We start from the raw sequence: 3390 nt of genomic DNA, 5'->3' as shown, positions 1-3390 counted from the left end.
CGAGTGTGTGGTATGGGGCCAGGCTCCCCACTGTGGGGCCCTCGGCTCAGAGTGCTCCTTTCAGGAGTGGGGTGGGATGGGGGCGACAGAGAGGGAGGGTGCTGCGGGTCCCCCATCCCAAAACCTTCCCCGGGAAATAGCGAAAGCAGCTGTCCTGCTCCTGCAGCTGGTGTAGCCTCTGAACCCTTCCCAAGGGTTTCCCCAGACCCAGCAAGAACCAGAGTTTATTTTCTTGCTTCTCAGCATTTGCCAGGAGAGGTTTCCCCAGCAAAAGGCTGGGTGGGAGCCCCTGGCTGTGCCTGCCTGCACCCAGCCCTGCAGCACCCAGTGCCCACCCGCCCCGTCACCCCTCCCGGCTCCCAGGGCTGGGCCCTTCACACCTCGGCCGGGCTGGCAGATAAGGGCTATCTATCGTGTCCCCCCATTGTGTGGAGCCTGAGCTCCTCTCCCGGCCCTTTGATCACGCCAGCCCCCCCATCAGGCTGATACAATCTTGTCTCCTCCTGGTTTCGGCAGCCTGGAGGGTGGGTGCTGACTCACCACCAAAGCACCCGGGCACCATCCGGCGTGCTCCCATCAGCCCCACTCGTGGGTGGCACTGGGGTCTCCAGCTGCAGCCCCAGGCAGACAGCATCGCACCCCAGATCACCCAGGGCCACCCCAAGGCTCACCCCTGGGGCAACCCAGCCTTGCACACCCCTCTCTGAGATCCTTAAACTCGTCCTCCCTTTGCTCTTAGAGCCCAGCAGCTCTCAGAGCATGTTGAGGCTTTTTGGGAAGCTCTAGCTTTGAGAAAAACCCAGCTGCTCTTCCTGGGAAGACCCCCCTCACTCAGGGTCCCCCTGGGAACCTGTCCCCCCACCACTTGTCTGGGGACAGAAGAGTCATTTGTCCTGGGACGCTGTCTCTGCCGCAGGCATTCCAGGACGGCCTGGGGCTGGGTGCAGGGTCTGTGCTCAGCCCCAGCCTGTCCGTGCCTCGGTTTCCCCAGCTGTAAAACAGCAGGGAGAACCAGCTGATGTGTTCAGGCACTGTGGTGATACGGGTGATACCCGAATTACACCCCAGGCTCTGTAATGCAGAGGCCTTTTTAATGAGGGCACAGATCTGGACCAGACCATCCTCCAGGACTTTCATCTCAGCTGGGTTTGGAAGCATCAATCCTCAACCCCACCCGCCCAGGCCAGCAGCCAAGCAAACTGCGGTGCCATGGAGGAGCTTTGGCGTTCCTCCCAGGGATGGGGCTTCTGAAGCTGAACTCACCATCCAGCTCTGCTCTGACAGACCTGGGGTGAAGACTGTGGTTGGCTCCTGACCATGAGGGCCCAACCTGCCGCATGCAGGGCTGCAGCCCACCAAGGTGTGACACTTCGGGGGGGGGGGGTCCAGCACAGCCCCAATGGCTTCTCCTTCACCTGCCCCAGGACAGAGGGTGGCCTGACAGTGAATAAAACATCACCTGTGGTCATACACTCTCTTAAAATCTTGTCTCCAAGCCAAACCACTGCCAAAAGAGTGCACTCAGCCCAGGAGGACAAGCAGATGTGCAGCTCTGTCCCCCTCAGCCTGCTGCCATCTCAGGGAGCCGGGGAGGAGAGATGCATTTCTCTCTGCTCCCCTTTTCCTAGCAGGATCCCACCCATCCCTGGCTGGGTTACAGATCGCAGAGCCTGGAGCACAAGCAGGCTCCAGCCATGGAGGGATGCATCCTTCCTCCTCCTGGAGCAGGCAGGAGGCTCTGCCCCAAAGGAGATGGATGGCCAAGCCCCAGCCATCGATGCACAATGAACCTGCACAATAACCAGGCACCTCACACAGCCCCCCCCAAACTTGCCCCATTGAAATGTATGGGGGGGCACACACAGAGAAACCCCACTGACTCCCTCCACATCTCCCAGCTAAAACCATCACTGCCACAATGAGCCCCGCTCCTACAAAGGGTCCGGTTCAAAGTCAACGTCTCCCTTCCCCTCTGCCTGTATATGAAAGGGACAGGAATGCGTTTGAGGCCTTGGCGGGCTGGGGGGCCAGGGGGCTTCCTGGGGGGATGGAGAGAAAGAGCAGGTTGGCAGGAGGAGGGGGTCCAGCCCAGGAACAATAAATCAAAGGGAAGGGGAGTTACTGCTCGGCCAAGGATCTTCTGAAACCCTGGGCCGCAGCGGGAGCCCAGGAGGAGCAGGGCTGATGGTTGCGATTGGAGTCCCGCAGCGAGACTTCCTCTGCCTGCTGGCAGAAGGGCAGGCAGCGGGGCAGGCCTGCCTGTATGGCACCTGGGTGCTGGCACCCCCGGCAGCGCGGCCCGGGGCCTGGCTCTCCCCTTGGCATGGCCGAATCCAGCACCTGCCGGGGACAGTGCCCCACTGGGTCTGGGCAGTGGTTTCCCCAGGCAGGTCCCGCAGCCGCGGGGCTCACTCAGGGCCGCCTGCGTCCCCATCAACAGGCTTTTTGCACACTCAGGTCACATTGCTGGGGCTGTCCTCCCTGCCCAGAGCAGTCTGGCACAGCTGGCACGGGCAGCTGGGCACATGCCCAGCCAGCAGTCAGGGCAGGGCTGTAATTCCAGCTCATCCTCTTGGCCATTTTTTTATTCCTTACAGGAATATCATCATGGGGAGGGGGGGAGCGGGGGGGGGGGCTGTTCCACTCCCCCCAATGTGCAGCAGTGCCATGTGCTGGTCCAGGGGTTGCTGTTTGCGCTGTGGGTACCAGTCCCTGGGTGCCAGCCCCTGGGTACCCATCCCTGGGTACCCATCCCTGGGTGCCAGCCCTCTCAAGAGCCAAAGCAAGTGCTTCATAACCAGCACCAAGCGCCCACCCCCAGGCCCACCAGCAGCCCCATCCCACTGCCACGGGGAAGGCTCCTCCAGCCTATCTCTGCAGCATATCTCCAGCGCGAGACGGCAGGAGGCTCCCGGTAATCTGGGTTAATAAACAGGGAGCAGTGCTGGCAGCAGGATCGCCCCTCGCCCTACTCTGGCTGGGGTCAGAGGCTGCCTGTGCTGCCAGTGCCTGCCTGTACCTGGGAGCCGGCATCGGGCTGGCAGATCCCAGCAGAGCCTGACGTGGAAGCAGTGTCCAGCTCAGGGAAGCTCCCGGTGCCGGGGCGGGAGCGAGGGAAGAGGGAAATGCCTGGAGCTGGCCTCGATAGCACCATTGTGAAGGGCAGCTGAGAGGAAAGCTCTTTAGATAGAGAAAATATCAAGCGTGCTCCATTGTGGAGCAGATGGGCCCGATAGCCAGGGCTGCGATTAGCTCCCCAGCGGCACACCCAGTGCTTCAGGGCCCATCTGCCTGCACAGGCCTCCAGGAAGGACACGCTCACTCCGAGTCACAGCCTTCCTCTGCAGGGTGAGGAAGAGGAGAGTGACAGTGAGAGTGTGAGGGAGCTGG

Source organism: Grus americana, chromosome 20 (assembly GCF_028858705.1).
Source record: "Grus americana isolate bGruAme1 chromosome 20, bGruAme1.mat, whole genome shotgun sequence".
Taxonomy (NCBI): domain Eukaryota; kingdom Metazoa; phylum Chordata; class Aves; order Gruiformes; family Gruidae; genus Grus; species Grus americana.
This window is presented reverse-complemented; position numbering follows the sequence as displayed.